Source organism: Martes martes (assembly GCF_963455335.1).
Source record: "Martes martes genome assembly, chromosome: 1".
NCBI classification, from domain to species: Eukaryota; Metazoa; Chordata; class Mammalia; order Carnivora; family Mustelidae; genus Martes; species Martes martes.
The window spans coordinates 23,311,448-23,339,241 of record NC_137888.1 but is presented as its reverse complement, the minus strand read 5'-3'; positions in this window follow the sequence as shown (position 1 = coordinate 23,339,241).

Below are 27,794 nucleotides of genomic sequence, written 5' to 3'. Positions count from 1 at the left end.
CTGCTAGATTTCTCTTTTTCCCTTTTATCTAAGGCTATGTAAGTCTATGTTTGTGTTTAGATTTGATTCATAATACTCCATAGCACTTCTTCACAATGTGCTAATTGAACAAGATAAATTTTTCCATGAACAGGGGAAATATTGTTGTAGTTCTTCTAGATGTGGTCCTCATTTGAGCTGGCATAGCATTGCTTCCAGGTTTAAATCTGAGGTCAGGAATGCAGTCCTGAAATATCCACATATTTGGTGCTTAATGTCCTGAAGTCTATAATCTCCACTGCCCAAGTACTATAAAATAGCCTTCCCCTTCCCCTGTGCTGCCTGTCTCCACTCTTATGCTTTATTCTTTTCTCCTCAGCACTTATCAAAATCTAACATACTATGTATTTCATTTGGTTTCTTTTCTGGTGTTCTTTGGATTAGTCTGTTTCCTCTGAGATACAGATCACAGGGCAGAATTTGTTGTGTGAGAGAACTAAAAGGGACAAAACTTACAAGGAAAAAATAAAAGGGAGCTGGCATTTGACAAAAAGTTGTGAAACCTTGGTGGCACTTGGTTCTGAGGAAAAGAAAGAGGAAAGGAAGGAAGGAGGAGTGAAACATCTTAGACTGCTCTATGAACATAAGAGAATTTGGAAGGGCTATGGTAGAGTCCATGACCAAAATGTCCCATCAGAGTAGCACCACACCACCCAGGTATGGGCCCGTCTGAGTATCCCAGCTTCACTCAGTGATTGGCAGGGAGATACTCACAGAAAGCAGGGCCTTGAGCGTCACAAAAGCAGTGACAGATTTCAGAGTGCAACAGCTGTAGCTGGCAATCAATTATACTCTTCACAAACGGAATTCTGAGTGAGATATGAGAGGCACATTTCAGGCCGCCTCTGCATATTCAAGCACAGGAGTTTTGCATATTGTTCTATGCCCATTACCTCCAGCAGCGCCTGGGTCATGGTAGTGGTCAATAAATACGTATGAACAAATGAATTTTTCCTCTGGAAAATAGATGTGTATATCTCCTGAAGTGTTTTTCTTGCACATTAGTGTTCTGCCAAGAGCTACTGGCAAGCTAGATCTAGAGACTAATTGCCTGGGAGGATGCCTGAATTCCAACCCAGACTTAACAAAAGGGAAAGTAAAATGTGTTAAAGGCACAATTTGTCAATGAATCAGAGGAGTGTCCTCTTAGTGGGTACACAGCTTATCCTTATCACTGGTTCCTGAAAAGTAGCTTCATGGAATTTCAATGGCAAGAATCAATATTGTTTATTTTCAGAATGGGGTGTGAGCAGTCTGAAGTTCAGAATCCTTGTGGTGCCTGTGGTCTCCTTCATTAAACACAGCCATAGTCTCAAACAATTTTATTACTGGAGTGCAATGTTTGTTTGCTCTATCGTTGAACACTGTTCAATTCTGCTAAAGATGATGAAAAAAAAAAAAAGAATGGTTGAAACTTAGAGAATGTGTTAAGCTTAAAGAGTGAGTAATCAAGTAGTTTATGAGACAAAGAAAGAATTCATAATTGTGTTATGAATAGAAAGTAATGCAAAGTAAAAGATGGAATAAATCGTCTATATAAAGGCATCAAGAAGAATGTCATAAATAAAAGGGGATTAAAGGAACAAGTAAATCTGAAATATTAATAAGCACAAATCCTGCCACCTCCTGTTTGACAGTCAATCATTCTTACTTTAGACACCCATTGGTGACAGTCATTGTGACCCCATTTGGGACTCAAGGTGTGCTCTGTCACAAGAATATAGTCGATAAGCGCAGCTACTCAACAAAACACAGAAAAAGTGTAGTTATTGGTGAGGTGTACTCATCTCACATCTCTGTAAGAACTAGTGCACTTGGCTCCAGGATTTTTTTTTTTTTTTTCTGAGACTTTGTCTTTTTGCTCAAAAATCACTTTTGATTCTTTTAAACTTGTCATTATCAGGAAATAATTTTATAACAGATAACATAAATTGCTAGTTACACTTCATGTCTTTGATTAATGAAGTAGCCATTTACTTGCAGGTAAAAGGAAACATTATCTGAAGTAGTTTGTAGAATAGAAGTTCTTGGCCCAAGAAGGACTGATAATGGTAGAGATGGTGTTAAAGATGTGTAGAGGTGTTGATTTCCTAAGCAGACAAGGGAACTGGTTTGGGACCGAGTGACCCAGAGATCTTTGTTCTGGCACCTCCACCTAGGAGCAACCTTTTACACACTGGTTTCTATAAAATATTATTATTTTCTATTAGAGCTGTGATATGAAAATGTTGAGATTCACTGGGTTGTGATAATATATTGGAAGGTATCTATGGCAGTAAGAGCCCAATATGTAACAATAGGGTCCATCATATCCATGTGTCATAAACTATTAGGCTGTGGGGGGCCCTCTTAGCTACCATCTTACTCTGCAATACTCCCAAAATGACTTTGACATTTTTTCACTTATTACTGATATTAACTTTTAGAAATAGAGTTTATTATATTACTAATATTATAAATCAGTAAACAGGTTATTCAAAGACTGCTAAATATCCTTTCTCCCCTTCTTTCTTAGAAGCAGCCTAACCACAATTCTTAAAATTTAGTAATGAATTATAATTGACAAACAATATTATATTAGTTTCAGGTGCACAACATATTGATTCAATAATTCTGTACATTATCTGTGCTCATCAGGATAACTGTAGTTACCGTGTGTCAACATACAACATTATTACAATATCATTGGCTGTATTCCTTATGCTGTAGTTTTTCATCATTGTGACTTACTTATTTTATAACTGAAACCTTGTAGCTCTTAATCCCCTTGATCTATTTTGGCAATCCCCCACCCAGATCCCCTCTGGAAACCATCACTTTGTTCTCTATATTTAAAAATAAGTTTGAGATTTTTGTTTACTTGCTGTTGTTGGTTTTGTTTTGTTTGTTTGTTTTACATTCCTCATATAAGTGAAATTGTATGGTATTTGTCTTTCTTTGACTTATTTCACTTCACTTAGCATAATACCTTTTAGGTCCATTTATGTTGTCACAAATGGCAAGATTTCATTCTTTTTATGGCTAAATAAGATTCCTCTGTGTGTGTATGTGTGTGTGTGTGTGTGTGTGTGTGTGTGTGTGGTACATCACATATTCTTTATCCATTCATCTATCAATGACCACTTAGGTTGCTTCCATGTCTTGGCTATTGTAAATAATGCTGCAGTAAACCTAAGAGTGTATGTCATTTTGAATTAGTATTTGCACTTTCTTTGGGATAAACCACAATTTTTGCAGAGGTAAAATGCCCTCAAAGGATTGAATTTTTCTGAGATTCAAGAGTAAAAGCAGGAGATTGAATTTTTCAAACATAAGGAAAATTATTTCTCACAATATGCGGTTTTCTAGAAATGTGCCACTGCCCCACTTAGAGTGAAGTCTAATTCTGTTCTTCTTTATTGTGGGAAGGAAGGTTTTGGTATGTATACAGGAAAAGGTTGCATTCAGATGACACTGTGATACCCAAATCTAGATTAGAGAAGAATATACAGCTTCTTCCTGTTTTACATTAAATGCTTACTCTTGGATTCCAAACCATTTTCTAAGGAAGCCCAAGGCCCCCAAGGAGATAACCCAAGTAGATGTCCTAGATAATGTCTCAGTCATCGGTGATTATCAGCTGCCAGATATGTCAGTGATGTCCCTCCAGATTATACCAGTCTTCAGTCATCAAGTTGCTCCTAGGTTTTAATTCTCACTAGATGAGGCAACAAACATTGTGGAGCAAAGACAAGTCATTTTTCTTATGCCCTTTGTAGATTCCTAATTCATGGAAACTATCAATGTAATAAAATAGTTGTTCCTGTATTCCACTTAGTTTGAGGTAAATGGAATAGTGGCTGATGATGTTCTGGTGAATAAATTTGAGCCAATAAAATATAAGAGAAAGATGGAAATCACATAAAGGTCCCCAAAGGAAAGAAACTGCTGGGTTAGGCAGTACTATTTGTCTTTCCTTTTTTCCACATTTTTGCTTCCTGAAATAAAAATATAATTGCTGGAGCTTTAGCAGCTATAATGCAGCTTTGAAGATGGAAGCTTGAGGATGGCAGTAGATGTAGACAGATAGAAGGTGCCTGGTTTCCTTATGGTTTAATGAAGTCATTCTAGCAATTCGAGACCTCTGGCCATTATAATTAAACTATTTGCAAAACAAATAGCTATTTATGCATTTAGGACTTTATCCTAATGGGTCTTCTTGTATGTGTTGCTGGTCCTAAACCAGATTCATGAATCTAAAGAGACTGTGATTCATCCAAATTAGCAAGTGGTAGAGAAAAGATTTATACTGCAAATGTCTTATTTAGGATATATGGTTTCATTGATGCAGTATACTGTTCCAAGGGCGAAAGTGCAATTGTAAAAAATGAAAAAGAACATAAATAATTTTTAAGATCAAAAAGTGTAAAATACATCAGAAACAAAATTCTAAAAATATACAGGATATGGAACGCCATCTTGTAAAAAATATACAGCAGTATATTGGGTTCTCTGCCACCTGTACTTGCCATGGTCATTATTAGTCCCAAAAAGAAATCTTTAATATACTTCAAAACCTAGACTAGACAAAGCCTTTGGTATTCTATTCCATGGGTGCTCAGGAAACTTAAGTTTTATATGTTAATGTAGTACTACTTATGGGAAATATCATAAAACTTATTTAAAAGGAATATATATACATATATATATAAAATCTTCGGTCAAGTTTGTTTTGTTTTGTTTCATCTAAACACATTAAATATAGTTAAACATACAATCCAAAAGTCCTGGTTGTAAGATTTAATTCTAAAATGAGAAAATTCCTTATGGCCCTGGGTCACAAATAATTAAAGAAACATCCAATTCTGTATAAGTGAAAAGTTCATTCTTTCTGATTTTCTGTGAACTTGCACATTTGTAGCTCATTAGTTTCATTTGCAGCAGAGACACTGAAAACACACTTCAAGTGCTCCTACTGATTTAAGAAATTTATTGTACCTTAAGGGCTGTCAGAGGAAATTTGCGAATTACTTGCCCAAATTATTTCAACAAGAAAACATAGTGTTATGTTCAGGTAATGGAAAGGGGAAAAAGATTAACATAAGTATCATAAAAAAGCTATTGTGCTGCATAAATCGCAGGTAGTCAAAGTTGTTTTGTAAGAAAGATGCTGTGCTAAAATCTGAAAAAGAATGTCTCTTGTATACTCTCTCTTATTCAACAGAGAATGTTCTTTTGATTTCAGTGTTGAAATAGGCAATTTTCTTTTTTGTCCCATGAAGAGGACTTTAAGTAAGTCATTTCTTTCTTCTTTGAAATACTATCTGGTGAATGAAAAAACATTGTCTTTCACCTAAGTACCTATGGATGTATTTCTATATACATGAAAATCTTAATTAAAATATTTGAAGATTCAGTAAACTCAGGAGAACCTATTAAAGTAGGCATCCTGTGTAACCTGTAATAGCAGAGTTTAAATTCAGTTGTATTTTAAAGAAACAAGTTATATGATAATACTTTCTTTACAAATCCCTGTAGGAACAATATATGTAATTTATCATTAATACGGTCTCATATAAAATGTACTTTCAACACATACCACTGAGAGAGATGTTTTTAAAGTATTTTAAAAGTTGGCACCTATTAGTGGCAGGACCATTACTGAGTTAGGAGAACACCTGCAAGCCTATTTAAATGTTGAAACAATTAGACCTTGGCAATGTGTGAAAGGCAAGGGTGAAGGAAAAGCATTTCCATAAGAGCTGAGTTACTTTGCTTATAAAATAGGAAACTTTCTCTTCATTTCTATTTAGTTTAGCATTTTTTTAAAAGAAATTTCCTTAGGGAACATGGCACTGGTGGTAGTGACAATGGAGATGTTGGGATGGTGGTAGTGACTTGGAAGTAGGAGGATGGAAATAGAGGGCTGTGGGCTGTCAAAACATGCAATTTTATTTTATGTTTTCCATTGTGTTATAATTTAAATTCCCATCATCCATGATTTTAGTGATGTTTCCACAGAACAAAACCTTAACTGTTTATGATATGGTCCAGTGAAGGATGTACTTATTCGCCTTTCACATATTTAATTTTAAAGAATCCAAGCAAAGTGACTGAGTTCCATATGCAAACAGAAGCAAGGAGAAGATACCAACCAAATTGAGCAGAAGAAAGAATGCTGATTTGGAGATGATTTAAACGGCTATTAAACTATCATCCAAGTCTCTCAGAGATTAGCAAGGAAGTGGTACTCTCATGAAGCATTAGATAGTCCTTGACTCCTGTGCATTTCAAAGGAAGTGTTGTTATGGATTATAAAACACCCCCTGCTGAAGATACTTCAGAATCTTTGTGTATGTATCTGTGTATATGTCTAACTAAAGAACCTTGAACTTTGGCAGATGTTTGATTCGTTCAAAATATATATATATATATGTATATATATATATACACATATATATATATTTTTAATGGATCTATTTCACTAATGCCACCATATTTAAAGTTGTCATGTTTCTTAAAATTTTCCAAGCAAACTTTTCTCTTTAATTAGGAAAAAAGTTTACATTGTTTTTCCCAGTTGAGGGTGATGATAAAAGTCTAAAGCATATTGCAGTTTTTAATTCATTTGAGTAATTTTTTGGTAGTGTCTAGATGCATTATGTAGCAATTTAGAGTGAATTATTTGGTGAGACCTCAATGAGGCAGGCTGAATAATTTCAACGAGATATTTAGAATTATCTTGGTCAAAATATATTCATAGGCCGGTCTTTTTGAAGCATAGAACCAATTTGTTGAAAAGAATTTTAATAGTGGTTGTGATATATTATTGGCACTAGATGAAAGTAGCTTCAACTTATGCTCAGTGCACTCTTCAAGGAAAAAATGAAATACTGGTGAAATACTGTCTATTAAATTATTATTCCTAATTTCTTATAATTAATAATATTGTTAGAGTGATTAAACTGTATGCATTTTAAAGAGAACAAAAGCACATTAAGGCATATTTTACCTAAATAAGACCTTTAAATAATATCAAAACTTAATATGATTTGAGGAAATAATATTTTGTTCTTAGGGCAATTGTTTTGTTTCCAGAAACTAATGCATAGTATATTTGAAACAATATTTGCAAGTTTAAACCAGAAACTTAAGATTGCTTCCTATTCCCAAAGTATTATTTTGCACTGATAAGCTTCCATGTACAGAAACACTCTTAAGTGCTAGAGAAAGCAAAAGACTAGTAACATTGGCCCACATCTTCTTGAATGTACCAAACTCATAAAAACAATGCCTGTATGATAATTAATTTGAATAATACATGGAAAGTTACTGTAAATACACTGTTGGGTAATAGCATGAATTAGTGCTCTAGGAAGTCATCTTTAATTGGAGGACAGGAGTAGGGGAAATTTATATAGGTCATAGAGAAGTTAATTTGTTAATTGTTAAAGGAATTGTAATAGGAATTCCAAATGAATGAAATATTATGACAAAGTAACAAAGTGAGAGTGTTGCAGCATCATAGTTGAAATGAGATTTGAGTTCAAATTGTTGTCCATAATTCATAATGTTTATACTTAGTATGTTACTCATATTGTTTGAATTTCACTATTCTTATTTCTATGCAGTCTAGTTGATCTCCTTAATATCTCAATATAAGAAAAATTACATCTCTATCCAAATAAAGTTGTAATTAAGCTTTAAGCCTCTCATCTACTGGTTTGGTAGGATGGCTACTATCAGGCATTTTGTTGTATCTCTCACTTCGAATAAAATAGACTCAAGCCTAATTTCTTCCTCTGTTCTTATAGAATACTAGTTAAGTTACTTAAACCCTTAAGTCTCAGTAATATTATCTGGAAAATGGAGATCATACTAGCTACTTCCTAGGATTTTTGTGATTTTTAATACAGAAAGTAGAAACAGACTGCTTATAGAGCATCTATTGTATGGTAAATGTTTGATATATTTTAATTAAATTTTTGGAGGGTAAGGTTTTTATTATGTCATTTCATCAAGAAAGGAGAATTCTTCTAATTTATTCTCAATTTGAAGTTTTGAAAAAATCACTTAAAAGTGATTTTTAAGATAAAGTGCTTTTCCCCCTCTTTGTTAGAGATTGCTATATTATAATACAAAAGCATCATACAGGATCCTTCACTTTCCTTTCAAAGATCAGAAAAATAGTTCTGAATTAACCTTGCCTCAGATATATTGCCTTGTTCATAGGTCATCCAAATGTGTAACAGCCTTGACGTTATACAAAGAGAAAATTATATAAATAGTTTGACTCTTATCTTGTATATTTAATGCTATTTTAACTAGATGGTCTTTAACTTGGCTGGTTAAAATTTTGTTGTAGCAGGGTTCTATTTTCTGGTGATATGCTCTCATAAACCAATAGTTCTGTGACATTGGTAAAACATTAACTGTAGTATGTAGTAGTAGGCATTCCAGGAAATCTTTTACAGAAACATCAGACAAAACCCCCCTGGCCAGGGGAAGCCATAAGATTCTTCCACTCCATTTCCTATCATCCTTTCCTGGTCCTGTCTAATTCAGTGCTGGTCACTGACTCATGAATTTTGAGGGGTCTTATTTTAAAATGGTGTTTTTCCTGTCATATACTCTCTCAAAGTCACAAAGGAATAATTTCTCTTATTGTAGATAGTATACCTTATGTTAAGATGTAGAATGATCATTGGTAGTCATTTGAATTTTATTCAAGAAGAAAGGAAAGTTGGTTGAGGAAAAGGTTGAAGAAAGAGCTGGAGCAGATACTCAAGAGAGAAGCAGTGAACCACAGACCTTGTGGCTCCAGGAAAGATAGTGATAGACATTGATGGATAATCTGACGGTAGAGGAATGTGTATATGCTTAAAAAAAGTGGTAGTGAATTCTTTGACATTCTTGCCATTGAGAAGAGGATCGGTGTCCCCTCCTAATGAGCATGGGCAGACGCTTAACTGCTATGACTATAATGGGGTATGGCAGAAGTGATGCTGTGTGTCTTTTGAGGATGGATAATAAAACCAATGAAAGTTTCTCCCCAGACACTGGAATATTTAGACAGGGAGCCCTGAACCTCCACATAGGAAATATGAATATCCTAAGATCACCATGATGTGAGGAACCAGAACAAAGCAATTAGTCAACTAGAGGTGTTCTGGTTGGCAATCTTTGTCTTCAGGTCATTCCATTTCAGGTGCCCAACTTCTGAGTGAAAGAACTTCTATTAATATGAGCCTTCAGCCACTATGGTACCTCTGGTCTTCAAATCATGTAAGCTGAAGTCCCATACTCTGTGGACCATTGACTATCAACCTCTGCTATATCCCACTCAAATTCCTTATCCACAGTACAAGAATATTATGAGAAAAAAAGAGGCTTCTATTTTAACTCACTATATTTTGGAGTAGTTTGCTTCTGAAGATACATTAATTGCTTTGAGATTCTCAGTTCACAATATCATTGGTAGGCTTGTTTTCCTCTTTTAGAATCGTGGACTCTAGAGATTTATAAAACTCTGTCTAAAATTGAGTTTCTACGTGATGAACTGCCTTTAACATATCTCATATAGCAGGTCTGCTGGTGATGAATATTCTTTACATTTTTTTCTTTTTGTCTGCAAAAAAAAATTATTTTGCCTACATTCTTAAAAAATAGTTTATCTGATACAGAATTTTAGGTGTTTGGTTATTTGTTTTGCATGACTTCAAAGAGTCACTTCGTTATCTTCTGACATGCACAGTGTTTGACAAGAATTGGCTATAATTCTTTTTTGGAATTCCTGTGTGTGATGCGTCATTTTTCTGTGGCTGCTGTTAATACTTTTTATCACTGTTTTTCAGAATCAGATTATCATGTTTCTTGTAGTTTGTTCTATTCATATTTCTTTTGCTTGGGGATCATTGAGATTTTGGATATGTAGTAAGATTCAAGATTTAAGATTTTTCTCTTTATCACTGTTTTTCAGGAATATGTTTATGTTATCCTTTGGTGTTTTTCCTTTGTCTTAATTCCATATTTGCTGAGAGGTTTGTTAAGCTTTTTATTTATTTATTTTTTTAAGCTGTGAGGTTGGATATTTTCCTTCAAAATTTGAAAAATGTTAGCTATTCTTCAAATATATTTTCTTTCTACTTCTCACTTATATATTAGACCACTGATATTGTCCATCTGGTCATTTAGTATAAGGATTTATGTTAATGTGGCTAAGATCTAGGGTACATTTAATGTTTGCTCTGTCTATACAGGTGCCAGAGAGATCACATTCCTCTAATGTCCTCATGTTTGTCTTTTTGCCTTTGCTCTTTCTTGAGTAGAGCTCCCTAGAGACAGTCCGTGTCTTATATGCCCTTCAGCTGTAATCCACTGTTGTTATATAGCCAGTTCATATTATCAACCATAGTCTATGTTCTGTAAGAGTTACCAGGAATGCTGAATTAACTAATACTGAACTTTTACTACTGGGTTCATACAGGGTTAGGTTCTTGTGCATTTCTGATCAGAATGTTTTTACCAACTGAAATGCTCTTTGCATTATGTTGGTCCATTTGCCACCATCCTTAAAAACAAGCCAGCTCTACAATACTGAAAACCTCCTTGTTTATGTAACCTCTTTACTATATAATGTTTACCAGATAAATATTTTTTAAATGTTTTCCTATAGCTTCTGGGTTGCAGTAACATGTTTATGTTACAATTGGCTTTTGAAATGTGTGAACTAGCCAGCATTAACTGTGAAGGGTTTAACGTCTTCCTGAGCCTGGATTGTGCCTTTTCTGTTGTTGGTTTTCTCATGAATTCGAAAATTTAGCCACTTTTCCATATTTTTAATAGTTTATCACACATTGTAGATGTTAATTGAGCATTATAGGAGCAGCCTCATGCACAGATTGGTGAAATTCCTCTCCTTTTTTCACAGAGGTATCATTGTGATTCATTAGCAATGAATTCATAACCAACAGCATTGTAACTCATGCCTGAATAAAGCTGATCTAACAATCATGTTTTTTTTGTTTTGTTTTTTTTTTTTTGTTTTTTGTTTTGTTTTGTTTTGTTTTGTTTTTTGGAAAGGCACATCACAGTCTCCTTGCATTTAGAAGCAGAGAGATGCCATTTCAGCACTTAACGTGGGGGCTATTTTAAATAGCAAAATCACCAAAACCAGCATAACACTTTTTAAAGGGTAGCTTTGAACAGACCTCCTCCCAAAAAGGGGGCATATTTACAGGATGAACAAAATGAGAAGGTAGAGCATCTCCTTGTTCCACTGCAGCTTGAACACTCATCTCAAGAAACTAAAATACTTCACCCTTCTGTGTATATCTGTAAAGAATCACACAGTCTCCATGAGTCTTGATTTTAAAGTTACAAATAAATTTTAAGAAGTAGGTAAGTATACAAATACAGAATCCACAAGTAATTTTTTTTTCCGCATACAGAAAAGTACATACATGTTATGTGTTGGCCAATAAGTTGTCGTGAACTGAATACTCTTGTGTTACCAGACAATTGACTGTACTTTGTTCCTGTTGGTGTCAGAGTAAGATGTGTGGGAAAAGAATCTTAAGATTAAATGTCAGTCTTTTGTTGGGCTGGTGCCTCTGGGGTGTGACCTTCAGAAGTCTTTTCTGCAGTGGTATAGTTTTTCTATACTTTAGTTGAGACAGGAAGGTAAAAGGAAGATCTGGTTGGTGGATAGCTCTTCCTCAGTGAGGTAAGACTTGGGTAAAGTCTTTTCTGATGAAAAATATGTCTTTGAACATACTTGTCTTTGAAATTTAGAAATTTCTGAAAGGATTTAAAAATGATTATTTGTCCCCTCCCTCTGTCAGAGACAGGAGGGAATCTTTCTGTGATCTTCATCTTAAGAACCTAGCGGGATTCCTGGAAGTTAAAGCCCATGCAGTAGTGGGGGCTTGGGTGAGGGTTAATTTTGTGTGTCAACTTGACTGTCCACAGGGTGCTCAATGAAACATTATTTATGAATGTGTCTAGGAGGATATTTCTGAAACAGATTAGCATTTGAATCAGTAGTCTCAGTAAAGTAGATTGCCTTCTGCAGTTGGGGATACAGTTCCTTTATATCTCACATTCAGGTCCCAGCACACTTATTTCATTCCCATGGAGGGCTGGGAAGCGAGTGTAGAGTTAGTTTGAAGCACCAGCATTGAGACCCCCATACAGGTAGGAACTGACCTTGCAAGGTCCCATCCTTGTAAGGGACTAAGTCACAGGTGCAGTGTCTTCCAGTACCCCACAAAAGTATCCGCACGTCCTCATAACATAAGTGGACCAGGGATACTGAAGTCACCTGTATGAAAGATCATATGGTAGCCTTCTGGATATTGGATACCAGATCTGACCCTGCCCAGGCCAGGGGAAGGGGAGCAGCAGATTCTTCTGCTGCTATGCTAGCTTCCTTGCCCATCGGAGAGTCCACTTGCCCCCAGGACTAAAACCAAAAGTTCTTGGGATGTAGATCTGAGCTGGGCTGGGTTGACAGAGGAACCCTGGGTCCTCAGAGGCCAGCAGATGCCAGCAGAGCCTTCCCCATGTTGTATTTGCATTTGGTATTTGCCCAGAGCAGGTCCCTGCTGCACACAACCATAATTATCAGCTGCAGACTGCATTGAACCCTGTGCCAATGGCAGAGAGGGATAAGGCCAGAGGCCTGGTGGTGCAGCCTCCACACTGCCCAGGCCTTCAGCTGGTAGTATACAGGCAACATGGTCCTTTCAGATGGCCCTCCAGGGAGCAGGGAATATAGGAGCAGTGACAGCCCCATCCAGGAGGCCTGCAGCACTCATATCCATGGGCCCAGCTTGCTTGCTCTGTGTCACATGTGTACACACATGCACATAAATACATGAATCTCCTGTTGTGTAAGTATTTAAATTTAAAATTTAAAATTTATTTTTAGGGAAATTAAGTACATCTTTATTATGTTCTTCTAATTATAAAAATACACATTTTGTGTAAAATATCCAAATAGTACAAAAATAATAGTCTCAACTTACAGGCATGCCACAGTAAGGAAAGCACCTATGATGGTACTTATAATAGTATCTTAAACCTAATAAAACAAACAGGTAACTTTAAAATATAAATTTGCTATGATAAAATGAAAGAGGTATGCAACATAGTTAATTTAATTAGTGGTAAAGAATTATTTCAAATCAAGGATGAATAATTGACGTTGTATGATAAGGGATGTATAAATAACTTAAAAATCACTATGTCATTTTCAAAACATCCTAACCACTTTCATGCAGGCATAATAACAGATGGGTATCTATTCTTAAGTGACAGATCTTCAGTAAGAGATATAAAACTTGATTTGGTAAAACTTTAAAAAATTATAATTTTTAATGAATTTAACTTATAATCATAATGAATTAACTTATTTTACATATGATATTTTTCTTCCTTCTATCCAAAAGTTTATTGTTTTAAACTCACAGAACACATACAATGAAATGCATTAAAACGTGTAAATTTGTGCAACTACATTGGAAAGCTGATTGACACTATCTACTAAAATAAAATATTCATGTAACTAACCTAGCAATCATAATCCCAAATTATGCCAAAATATGTATGATTAAAAATGGGGGGGGTATGAATTGTCATTGAATAGCAAAAAGTATTTGATTGTGGTATCTCACGCATAAATCTCAAAAGAAGTGATTGAAAGAGCCAGACACAAAGTAAATTGTGAATGATGTCCCTTATATACATTACAAAAATAAGCGACACTCTATGAAGGTTATAGTAGTATAATAGTTACCTTGAAGAGAAAAGAAAGACTAGTGATTAAGAAGGGACAATACGGGTACTTATGGGGTACTGTTCAAATTCTATAACTGAGTCACATTTACACAAATGTAATTACTTCATAATTATCAGTGAGATACACATTCAAAATCTATGTTTATCTTGGATTTTGTATAAAGCTAAATTTAATAATTTATTTAGAAAAATAATAGGACTTCAGTTTCACCTCTAATATGTAAAGATCTTGGAAGTCACCACTCTCATCCTTAAAAGAAAAACAAAACAAAACAAAACTGGATAAACTGAAAATAAATACTTTTCTTGGACCCTTCAGAGAACTGAAGTTGCAGGGTAAACATATATATAAGAAAAGATTTATTATAAGGAATTGGCTCACACAATTGTGAACAGTGGAAATTCCTACAATTTACTGTCTGCAAACTGCAGACCCAGGAGAAACAGTGGTATAATTCAGACCAAGGCCTGAGAAGCGGGATCATGAAGGCAGAGGTCAATATTGGCAGCTGAAGTAATCAGGCAGGAAGAAAAAGAGGCAAATTTCCCTTTATTGCATGCGTGTATACATATTTTTTCCATTGTGTTACATATAGCTGCATTCTTCAATAAACATACTCAGTTATCGGCCATCATATACTAATTATCTACAGAACATGAGGTCTATTGCTTATAAGACATTGCTGAAGAAATAGATCACGTTAAAAGTAAATTTCCATGACAAATTAAACACCAGAGGGCCTGAAGTATTTATATAACCTTTGTTCTAAGTGAGCAATACGTATATATGCATATTTCTCTAGGATGAGTTTATGTTTGTTTAAAAGTTTTAATATTCATAGGATGCATAAAATGCTAAAAGCCATTGCGTTATATAGATTATATAGATTAATCACAAGTATGTATTACTAACTTATTAATTTGACAACTAATCCAAAGCTTGGCAATACCCTTGGCTAACAATGCTGTGGGGAAATAGGCATTCTGATACATTGCTTGTGGGAGTGCAGAATGACACAGGCTTCTTTGGCAAGGTATTAGAACTGAATCACTAGGATCTACCCACTTAGTCTTTGACCCAGCTAATCTTCTGAAAAGTTACCCAGGTAATGTACCTCTAACATTACAAAAATATGTATGATGTCCTTTGGGTCATTATTTATTATTGCAAAATAAAGAGAAAAAACCTTACTTGACCATATATGAAACTGATTTAATAAATTATGGTGAGTAAACTGTGAACTGATATGGAGTGATTTTAGGATATATTAAATGAAAAAGTGAAAAAAAAAAGACGAAAATGCAGCGTGCATAGCTTTTGAGGATTGTTTTTTGGAAAAATAGCAAAAATTTATGAAATCTGTAAAGAAGTGGATAGGTAGAATTAGAGAGGAAGTTAGAGGAGTCAATGTTCCTGCTCACCAGTGTGGAGGAACATTCGTCTCACACCTGCCTTCTAACCACAAGAAAGCTCCAACTTAACTTCCTTTCTTTGTTCTTAAGCCACTTTGAAACCTTCTGGGAAGGCTTCCCTTCCCTCCCCGGGAAGCTTCATTAGGTGAGTAATAATGTTTTCCCTCCCCTCCTCATTTGTGTGTGTGATGACATCAGTTTGAACATCTGAACCAATTTGAGGTGTGGGAATATATTCCATGACTATGTGGGGTAACCACAACAGTTTCTAAAATACCAGGCTTTTAAGAACTTATTGAATGCTCTTTTATTTGCAGTTCAGATTATATTTGAATATTATGACTATCATTTTTAAGGTCCTTTGAGATGAAATTCATCAGTTGTTAAATCTAAATACAATGATAAAGTGAGGATTTGGATCTAACTGATTGTGTTGTTTCTGCAGAATCACTCAATTATCCTTATATAATAGTTAAATATCTATAAGTCAATCTAAAAGCACTATCTTGCTTAGACATATTATGCACTTTAATTTTAGCCTTTGGAAAATATGATTTATCTTTGGATGGCTTGAATCAGGAACTTTATTTAGGACAGTTAAAGGCATTTTGAAATTACATTCTTAAAACTAAAACCATATGCTGACTTACAAGCTCTGTCTTTGAACTTACCTATAAATTTAGAATTTTGTGGATGAAAATTTATTTCTTCCACATGGGACATATTTTTCTGTTAGCTGTGCCTGGTGAGCCACAAAGTCAAAGATTTGAACTAAAGCCACTATATTCTTGAAATATACTAAGCTAAAGTTACTGAGGTTGACTCAAACTCTAATCCTTATTTTCTCAACTTTCTCTTTTGTTATAAAAATTACCCTCTCTCTCTTGAAATGGATATATCGTCTCAGTAATGTATGAAATACAAACTTTTCACACATTTATACACTATTAAAAATCTTTATTATAAACTATTCTTGTGGTGATAGGCAAACCAATAAATCATTTAAAAAATACTACCATTTTTTGTTCATTAATAGCTCTTACAGTCGTATAAATCAGTATTAAGGAAGGCTTTAGCCCACTAGGCTAGAATACCTTGTTTGAATCTCTTATGATCCATTTTGTCCATAAGGTCCTTTGAGATCTTTGAACCTGTGCTTATATGGTGTCAAAAACCAAGCTTTGCATATTGAATAAAATAAGGCAGAAAGATGACTTCATGGCAAGGTTTTTAACTTGCAAGTTGGAAAACTCAAGGTTGTAGGAGCAATCAATTCCGAGTTGCTCACAGACTAAGGGTTTTGATGTACATTTTTATGTAAATGTAGAAGTTATTTGACTTTTTCAGCTGATTGGTTGCCTACCGGTGTTCTTTGCTACTTGGATCAGGGTAGCTCAGTCAAGAGAACTGTAAGTCCAGAGATAGCATAAACAAACTTGGTGTTTGGCAATTAGATGGTGTTCTCTGCTAAATTCTGAGATAAGCTGTAAATCTGTAAGGTTAGTTTAAGTTTCTTTTATTCAGTTGTGTCAGCTGTTTCCATTTTGTCCCTGACGTAAGTAACTCCATTTTAGTCTGGTTCTACAATGGCTATTAGATATACACATTGCACATATATTTTGGATTACTGTTTACAGCATGTAGGTGAAAAAGAATAAAAAAAGAAACTTCTGTAATCTTTTAAGTCAGTTCATCTTAATGTGCTGAATTTTCTAATACCAGTATTATTTTTAATAATATGAAAATGTATTAATAACCACACCTATTCTCTAGATCTTAACGCACTTTTAAAATATTTTCTAGCATATGGGACCTCTTAATATAGCATCTTCACTCTATAAATGTCATGTTACCTTGTAATCAGGAGATTTTATCTGTTTGTTAAAAGTTTAATCAGGTATCTTCGATGCCTGAAGGCAACATACAATGCGAGTTTAAAAGATATTTATGAATAACATTTAGGCATAACATAAGTTCACTTTAAAGCTGAAAGAAACAAGGACCCAACATTCTTAAGTGATTAAAAACAAGGATACAAGTCCAAATTTTCTGCCTCCTGATCCAATTTCTTTTCACATCTTTTTAAAAAATGGATGATTTCATTTATTTTAATAGGTTATTAATTTGTTAGATATATTTATGAAATCTTAACCCTTTATTATATTTCTTTGTAATTGATATATTAAATAATAATATCAAATAATTTTATTCATCCAATCATTAATTGTTATCTATAAAATAAATAATTTTTTGACCTCCAGTATTGCAAAATATTATACTAGACAGCTAAGAATACAGACCGATAAGAAATGACTTTTTATTTTCTTCTCCATGTAGCACATTATTTTGTAGATGAGGTAGAATATGAAAGCAAATTTTTACAATGGAGAAGTTGCCTAACTGAGAAGTGTGAAGCTCAGCCAGCATTGATAAAAGAGTAGAGAGGATAATACAAGTCTTTGTAAAATAACACCTGATTTGAAAATTTAAAAACATTAATCTAGGTGAGGAATCAGGAATCAAAAATATTCCATGCCAAAGACAAAAATGTTTAATTAATCCCTGATGTTGTTTAATGGAAATGTTAAAATTCTAACTGGATTGTTTGATATCAGGGATAATTTGTATCCTAATACCCATGTACACAGGGCATTTGTAATATCGGCAGGTGTTTTGATATCGTTAACTTTGTTGTTGTTTTTTTTAAACTTTGGTTTTTATGTTTATGAAATAAAAGTAATACTGTACATAGATCTTACTTAGATTAAGCAAGTTTGAATTGAGATAAAGTATGCAATGAGTGACGTATAGAAAAAATAAGCTGATTCAAGGCAGTCTTCTCAAGGGAAGCTACTTGCTTGGAAGTTATTATTATTATTATTATTATTATTGTTATTGAGCTATAATAGACACATAACATTGTGTAAGTTTAAGGTGTACAATGTGCCAATTTGGTTTATTTTATATATTGCCCTATGATTACCACCACTGTATTAACTAGGATCTCTATCAGGACACACAATTACCACTTCTTTTTTGTGGTGAGAACAGTTAAGGTCTAGTCTCTTAGCAACTTTGAAGTGTTTGGTTGTGTGTGTGTGTGTGTGTGTGTGTGTAGTCATTTGGGTGTATCTTTATGTTCTGAGATTTTGATAATCCTGGGCTATTTGTCTCTTCAAGCTGCAAAAGGTGCCATTTTACTGGGAAGAGCCAGTATTTGATTGGATGTGCTTTGAAATCAATTGGGTGGTGTCAAAAAAAAAAAAAAAAATGAATGATCTTAAAATGCCTTTCTGGTGTTTCCTGTCTGCTTTGCTTATATTAAAGTTGAGTTGGACAAATTGCTCAATGATTAGTATTTCTGCCCAAAACTTCCTCAGAATCCTCTACATAACTTGGAAAATCCTCTGGGGCAAGTTTGTAAAAATCTTTTTACACATGTTTTTAGATACTTCTGCTTTTGACTGCAGAATCTGGAAGAAAGAAATTATTGGCAAGGTTGACTGTCTGGGAAAGTTGTTGACACAATGGGTAATGTAAGCTTGAATACATTGTTTTGATGGTTCCCTTTGATTAAATTCATTTAATAATTCAATACCACAGTAACACATAGTAGTGATGAAGAAGTCAGTCATGGCACCATAGGACTTGCATGTACCATACATTTCAAACACACTACTTTTCCTTTAGTAGTACCTTGAACTTTAGTAAATCAGCTTATTTAAGCTTAAGTTTTCCAATCAATACAATGCATATAATGACAAGTCCTACTTCAGTAGCTTGTTGGAACGATTAATACTGACATGAGATCTCATGGTAAGCACTAAGCCGAGTGTTGAGCATACTTACTAATAAGTATGAATTTTTATTATTTATTAAGTATTGCTGAAAATGAATGTTTTTCATCTTTGGGAGTTGCAGAGCATGTGGAAATAATGTCAAGTTTTTGTTTTGTTTTGTTTTGTTATGTTTTGTTTTAGAGAGAGTGCATGTGAGTAGAGTGGGGGGTAGGGGCAGAGGGAGAGAAGACAATCTCAAGAGACTCCCCACTGAGTGTGAAGTTCCACATAGGGCTGGATCTCATGCCCATGAGCTCATGACCTGAGCAGAAATCAAGAGTTGGACACTTAACTGACAGAGCCACTCAGGTACCTCAATAATGACAAGGTTTGAAGAATCATTCTCTAGATTATTTGGAGCAAATTTATCTCAGATTCAGAGATGTACCAATTAGTCAATTAATTGTATACTAGTTAAGCACTTGTGGACTACAATAATTAGGCAGAATTTTTTTCTCTCCATTTCACTAAACACTATGCTCCAGAAAGCTAATTTTACCAAAACAGTTAATTATAAGCTATATTTACATCCCTAGATCACTAAATCTTTAGATTTTGGGAAGCTGAGGAACAAAGAACAGATAATTCCTTCTCTTAGAAAAGTACTCCTGATCACTTAAACACTCTTTTCTCTAGAATTTCTATAACTTCCAGGATTCTAGAGGGGTCAGTTTTACATTTCAGCCATAAAACCCACTGTCTTTTTTCCTCCCTGTCCCTCTCTGGCTTTCTCTGTCTCTATCTCTGTCCCTCTCTGTGTGTCTCTCTTTCTTTCTCTCTTACAACAGATACAAAGACACACAACCTTTTTCCTAATTCTAGTCTTCAGACTTATTGTCTCTTGTGTGATGGAAAACACTTTTTTTTTCACTTTTGAGTATTGCTAATGGCTACCCTTAATATGAAATGTATTTATTGAGAGGCATCTGAGGAATAGTTTCCCTCTACCTGATGATATTATTAATTAATATTATAGCATTAGTCAGACTTGGTGGTGACATTTCCTTTCATAAGCAATGACATTAAGATTCAATGTAATATCCCAAAACTAGGTATATAAGAAGACTTACAGATACTTTAGGTTAAAGAGGATTCTAGGTAATATTGAAAGAGAAATCAGAAAATCCAAAAGAAATAATATATGTTTACCAGATAAATTTATTCACAGTCATTGTTATACAGTTATGTTATTTAGTTAAATAGCAAATATATTTAAATTTATATCTCTATTTAACCATGATACATTATTGACTATTTTTAGATATAGTAACAAAAATTAGGAGCTTTGACTTAAATTGATATTGATTTTTTATTGATTTCAGAAGCAAATAATTTAGCTCTTTTATCCTTACATGGTTTACATTTTTACTTCATGCCATTTATCCCATCTTCAAATGGCCATTTTTTAGAAAGAATACTACAAACATTAAAATGTTTTAAATCAAGAAATCCTCATGCATAGAAAGACCTTTTTATCAACACAATTTTCCATGGAAGTAGTACTTCCATGTATACAGTTTTTTTTGTTTGTTTGTTTTGGTTTGGTTTTTTTTTTTTTTTTTTTTTTTTAATGAATTCTAGGTACTTACCAATTTCCAAGAAGGGAAAAATAGAAAAATAACCTTATGTTGTGACTGAATGCATAGATAACTATGTACTATTAGGTTCAAGGATTTACATTTCTTTATCAAGTTTTCAGTTTGTGTTATTTCATAACACAAAGAAACTAGTGTTTTATATTTAACTTCATCAATTATAGAAGTATCCACTTCTAGTTATAGTGCTTTACTCTTCGTTGCACCTAACACATAAATGGCATTATGTAGCCTGAATTCAGTCCACAGTCATTTTAATGATGTTTTCTGTGTAATGGGTGCTACATGGTTAAATGGAGTTTATTTAAAGCTGTATCACTAATGAGTTAGCAAGGGTGTCACTTACAAGTTAGACAAGACAGCTCAAGCTTCTAAGATATTTTACTAGTTAAAAGTTACAAAAATGTATAAATTAAAAAAAACTCAACCACACATAATATCTGGTTTATAACTAAAGTAATAGTATAATTTCTTTGATGTTTCTTTTGATTGTTGTTGTCCAAACCAGATGTAGACTTTGTGCAGTTGAAGCTTATACAATTTGAGAGGAGGGGTCTTTAAGTATGTGATTCGCAAATGGGGACCATCCTCCCCCATCCTCTGGCTGGGGAGTTTAGAGCTATCTGGACATTTTTTTAATTGTCATAGTTCCCAGAATCTTGTGGGTAGAATATATGGATGCTGCTATCATGCACAGAACAGCCCCCCACAAAACAGAATTATCCACCCAAAACTGCTAATAGTGCTCCTGTTGAGAAATGCTGCTTGATATTATAGAATGAAAACTTAAAATAAAAAAAAAAAAAAATAGACACAGGAATAAGTGAGGGATTCCGAAGGATAAGCTTCTTTCATTTCATAAGTAAAAATGCTTCAGCTATGGCTCCAGTACAAAATCCCAAAATCAAATGTCTTTCTTTTTGGGTATGGCGTTAGACCTTACAAATTTCTACCTCTGGCTAAAGGTTTCAGAAGAGTGGAGGAACTAATGTGCTTTAAATGGAAGGTCTCTGTCTAATGAATTTAAAAGACAACTACATGATACATGATAATGAGGTTGGCAAGCACCAAGTTACAATGATTTGATTAAGTTAATGGAGTCTAGGGAAAATCAGACAGAAACTTCACATATTGAAGGTAACATTTTCCTAGAAGTAGCAAATTAATGAAAGTAAGAAGTATTTTTAAATTAATTTTTTAATTTATTCTATAACTTCTGCACTCCACCGTTATTCAATAGATTTGCACAACTTTATTAAGGTATATCGAAAGTCAAGGATTCACTCCTTATTGGTGACAGATAGCAATGAAAAAAAGTGTGTGCCAGGTAGCCTTAGTACCTGTGGACTAACTCAGGTACCCTAGTCTACTTCCCTTCATGTACACACACACACACACACACACACACACTTGTCTCAGGCTTTCTAAAAATAGCTTCAAACTACCAGAATGTTAAAAACAAACAATAAACTTCCAACTATGTAATTTTCCATATTGGTTATAGTAAATGTAATACTGCTTACATGTAGATTACCTCCAAACACCAGGGGAACTGAAGGGTGTTAGTGTCTAGTCTAGCCAAACACAGGCTCTGCTCTGTACCATTTACACTGAATACCATTTGAGAGGCTCATCACTTAGGATTTTGTGGAATCACTAATTATTTAACTTGTATCCTGGTGTAACATTACACTGTCCACAGAAACACTGTCAGAAATACTGATACATGTCACTTTAAACAGTTTTCCTGCAGTGTGTGTCATTTTGTTATTAAATACAGCTGATTTTAACCTTTCAAAAAGTTAAAAATATAAATAGATATTGCTTTGGTTATTTGAGAGTTTAAATTTAATAAGGAGGAAAGAAACTAGAAATATAGGCTTATAGATATATGAAATATATTAAATATCTAAAGCAATATTTGCTTTACCTAAAAATAAAACTAATATTAGCTTCCATACCCATACTTATTTAAATCTTTATCTTTTTCCTTTTCTTCAACAACAGGTTTCTCAAAAGAACACTCTGTATTTGATCTTTCAGTGTCCCTGCTATACACAGAGTGCTTAATATATTCTGCAACCAACCCTCCTCCCTGCCCCCAAACCAAATCAGAAATGCTTTCAGAAGGAACATCATTGAGCTCCTGGGTTCGTATATAGTTTTAAGTGTGTCAGTAAGTTCATTTTCTTGGCACCTCTGTCAACTGACAAATCCTTCTTACCATTACTATTTTTCATAATTTTCTTTACTATTCAAATAATGTTTTCATGTATTTCATGTATCCAAATAAGGTTTTAATGTATTAGATTAAAATAAAAAATCAAAACATAAGTATTGGTGAAGATGTGAGGAGACTGGAACTCATGTCCACTGTTGGTGGGGATATAAAATGGTGTAGCCACTATAGAAAACAGTATGGAGTCTCCTCAGAAAAAGTAAAATAAGAACTACCATATGATACAAATATGCCACTTCTGAGTATATATCCAAAGAATTAAAATCAGGTTCTCAAGACATATCTACACTCCTGTCTATTGCAACATTATTCATAATTGCCAAGATATGCAAATAATCTAAGTGTCTTTTAATGAATAATTTGATAAATAAATTGTGGTGTACATATACAACTGATTTTTTTTTTTCTTAGCTATGATACCATCACTTTAGGCAAATAATCTTTTAATCTCTAATGAGTGCATATCTGGGTGAAGCTGCCATAAAGGGAGCACCATATGTTTGCAGTTAGGACTTATATCTTCCTATGCTATCATTGCCCATTGTGTAAAGGGTCTAGGTACTCTCTTTCTGTTTTTTGTTTTGTTTTGTTGTATCCTTGTTTCTTCTCTGCTTTTCTTGACCATCTACAAACTAAAATGCCAAGCATTGGTTTTATTTCATTTTTTATACTTCTTCTATACTTTTGTCTTGCCACATTTTCACTTATTATTAATGTTCAGCTGGTGAAAGGATTGCATTTTTAGTCCCAAGATCCAATGCTATATTTCAGGCTGACTGTATATAAACTAGGATACACTTGGCAGCTGAGATTCTCTTCTCATTATCACCATTTCCAATGAAGCTTTCCTTTGTAGCTTTTGTATTATCTGTACTTTGTATTTTCTTTTTATATTTTGTATTTTTCTTAATTAAAACTCCAAATCAATGAATCTAAAACTTTAGATGCATGTTTTAACATTCAATTTTCATATTCCTCCATATCATTTAAATTATTAACAGCTATTAACTGTCACTTCCCCCTTCTCTTAGTTTTCACTTCTATGCCTGTTTTCCCAGCACATTGTCATTGCCATCAAAACAAAACAAAAGCTGCCACTCTGTTGTCTAGTTAATATTTCTCATTCTTCTAGATTTGATTCTCACCTGCTTAAACACTTTCTTGAGTCCCTGACAATCATTATGATTTACCCATGCAAACTCCATCACAAACAGGAGCCTTTAACTGAAAACAGGTTGTAAGTTACATTTGGGTGATTATGTGCCTTGATACATATTCATTTGGGAACAACCACTCAATAACATGAGCTCTATGGCAACTTTGGTTAATGAGATATAATCATAAGTCTACTAGGAATTTGTGGGAAAGTTTTAAATTTCCTGATAAAATGAGAGTGATGTACCTGATGTCACCACCGTTCTACACTTCTCCTTGATTGTAGGAATGTAATGGATAGAATTGCAGCACCCATCTTGATTCCAAAGGCAGCAATAATGAAGACAAAGCCAATATGCCTAAAGATAGCACAGAATATGTTAATCGCTGGAGTCCTGCTGACATTTTTAAGTAACTGAATCAATGGCAGTAAAGTCTTACTCTACAATTTCATGGTATGCAAGAATAATAAACTCTCTTTAGATACCCTTGGTTTGTTTGTTTGTTTGTTTTTAAAGATTTTATTTATTTATTTGACAGACAGAGATCACAAGTAGGCAGAAGGCAGGCAGAGAGAGAGAGAGAGGAGGAAGCAGGCTCCCCACTGAGCAGAGAGCCTGATGTGGGACGCAATCCCAGGATGCTGGGATCATGACCTGAGCGGAAGGCAGAGGCTTTAACCCACTGAGCCACCAAGCACCCCTGTTTGCTTTTTTAAACAGATGACCATATTCACAATGCCTTCATCTAAAGCCCCTGACATTCAAAACCATTTCTGGCCCTGAACCTCAGTTTTATATATTTTCCTTTAATTACTACATACACATATTATGCTTCCAGAAGCCAAGATTCTCAACGTTCTGGAAAACCTCATCTAAACTTAATTGCACAAGAATTATAGCCAATTGGTTATAGAAAAGTAGACAAAAATATAAAAAATAAGAAAACATTATTCATATTCCTTCCTGAAATCTAGTAGTGAAGATCATCATGGTAATGAAGTGGATAATTCTATATTACTTAACAAACAACAGGGAGTTATAATGATTTGGAGTTCTAGGGTATTTAGTGACATTTCTGGATAATTTAATCTTTATAATAACCCAGGATAACATTTTTTATAAAGATTCATTTCACATACTTGAGACCTCCAATCTTTTTATGTCCTTTTTTATTCTTGTTAAATATTTTGAAATACAAGTTTAGAGGAATAATATCTCTTGTGTAATGACAGCTGCTAGGTAACTGGAGTGGTCTTTTATATATTTAAAGCCAAAATAGACAAGTAAAGCTTCAAAAATCCTGAAAGAGAAAATTGGTATTGTCAGCTCACTTTATCCATATCTGATATTTTGCATGTGTGAAATTAATTCCGGCTTTGCCACACATAGCTGTTAAAGAGGTAAGTACAGTTGATTTCAGTTATTTTGTTATCAATGACATGATAATTTAATTCCTTATATGTGAATAGCTATGCCTTACTGGAAATGTGGAACAAGCAACCAATGACAATATAAAAGAGTACAGTATCAAGTTAAACGTTGTTGTCCAATTGGGGAGGGTATGTGCTATGATGAGTGCTGTGAAATGTGTAAACCTGGAGATTCACAGACCTGTACCCCTGGCGATAAAAATACATTATATGTTTATTAAAATAAATAAATTAATTTAAAAAATAATAAAAAAATAAAAGTTGTTGTCCATTGTCTTTCTTATTTAATATGTCATACCAATATTGACCATCTGGTCTTCTTCACATTCTTCTTTTATTTTATCTATTTATTTATTTTTTTTTTTAGATTTTATTTATTTGTTTGAAGAGAGAAAAAGAAAGCATGAGCAGGGGAAGGGGAAGAAGGGGAAGCAGGGTCCCACTGAGCAGGGGGCCCGATGCAGGGCTCTATTCCAGGACCCTGGGATCATGACCTGAGCCAAAGGCAGAGCTTAACTTACTGAGCCACCCAGACGCCCCTATAATTCTTTTTTTTTTTTTAATTTTAATTAATTAGGAGATCATTTAAGGATATTTCCCCTTAGTAATATTCATTTTTATGCCCATATATAATCCAAATGAACGCAGATCTAAATTAATAGGAAGACTGCTGAATGGAAAATAAGAATGAAATGACTGTGTTGGGGCAATGTTCCAATGGGAATTGAGAAAGGTAGCCAATCCTAGGTATTTGGCAGACCTAAGCCATTACAATTTCCACAGCCATGTCTTTTTCCCAAAGGCCTTGTTGTTAGAACAAGTTAGAACTTGTCCCAGGGTATAGGTAGATGACAGCATTAGCGTTAACAAAAATAACAATGGCATTAGAAACAAGAAGCTCCTCTACTGTGAGGGAACAAGCACATTCTTGACTATTTTGCCACTTTTAAGTAGAAAGGATGGTGGACATTTATTTTTTTTTTTTAAACTTGGAGATCATATGAAGCATTTGTGTATGATTTGGAGGTCAAGTGCCTTTTTGTTTAATAGCTCTGCATTTAAGATTAAAAAAACCCAATCAATAAAGGCCTTTTAAAAATGCCTTTTTTTGGACAAATATTTGAAATATACAAGAATATATATGGGAGATATATCTAAGCCATAAAGCATTGTAGAACTGAACACTTATGGAGCACAAAACCACACCAACCCTACTATTAATAACATCGAGGTGATGTCTCTATTTCTTTGATGTCCCTTGTCACCATCCCTGCATTACCCCATGCAGAAAACCACTGATGAGAATTTTATCAGTTTCTTTTCTCCTTAATAATTTTATTGATGTATCTTATAAATAATATATTATTTAGTTTTGCTTATGTTTATTCATTATAAAAATGGCTTCAGGGTTGCCTGGATGGCTAAGTCAGTTAAGAGTCCAACTTTTGATTTCCACTCAGATCATGATCTCAGAGTTGAGAGACGGAGCCCTGCCTAAGGTATTGTGCTGGGTGTGGAGACTGCTTAAGATTCTTTCCCTCCTCTCTCTCTACCCCTCCCCTACCCCACCTCAAATAACTAAATAACTAACGAACTAAATAAATAAATAAAAATGGCTTCATACTCTATGGGAAGTTCTGGGGCTTTTTTTTTTTCTTGTTAAACTATATTTGTTAAGATTCATGAAACTATAGTAAATTTTCTTTTAAATATATTAATCTCATGGTGGACACATGTAAGAATTTTTAAGGTATATAGCTATGAAAGGATATTTTGGATCATTGGATTACTTTCATAATAAAATGATTGGTTTGGACATTTCTACTCTAAAGTTCTATCTGAGGTTTTCAAAGTGCAAAACAAACATTTTAACATAGTAAGTCATTGAAAAAAGTACTGAATAATATGTTAGGAAGTATAAAAATTCTGCCACAGTAAGACAAAATATCTGATTCAAAGGTTCATCCTAACCTAAATAGCAGGAGTATCTTGTCTGCCTATTTAGAAATCCATAGGAAGAGTCATTAATTGCTATGATTTTTTCTCAATTAACATAGTAATTATAGATACTAATTAATGCTTTGATGGAACTCAGAACTATACTCAATATAAATGGCAATCTACCAGATTGATTTTCATCAGGAAAGATCATTTTAAGTTATTAAAATCTGCCTTAAAATCACATCTCTTTATACCTTAGAAAAGGACACAAGAAAATAAAAGTTTGTTTTTATTCACACTTCTTTTTTAAATGTTATGTTATGCTTAAGAGAAAAGATGTGCATATGGATAATTTTTAAGGA